We start from the raw sequence: 239 nt of genomic DNA, 5'->3' as shown, positions 1-239 counted from the left end.
GTGCGGGGCGTGCAGGAGGCAGCCGATCCATGATTCTCTCATCATTGTAGTTCATATCTCCCTTTCTCCCTCTCCCTTCCTCTCTGAAATCAATAAAAATATATTTTAAAAAAGAAAAGAAAGTATACAAAAATGAAGTCATCCCCTGAATCAAGTTCGAGGCTGGGCAGGAGGTAATGGCCTGTGGGGGGGGTGGAGGTGGACGGATAGGAAAGTGCCGGGGCCTGTGTCGGCGTCAC

This window comes from Myotis brandtii, unplaced genomic scaffold, assembly GCF_000412655.1.
Source record: "Myotis brandtii unplaced genomic scaffold, ASM41265v1 scaffold97, whole genome shotgun sequence".
Lineage (NCBI taxonomy): Eukaryota > Metazoa > Chordata > Mammalia > Chiroptera > Vespertilionidae > Myotis > Myotis brandtii.
This window is presented reverse-complemented; position numbering follows the sequence as displayed.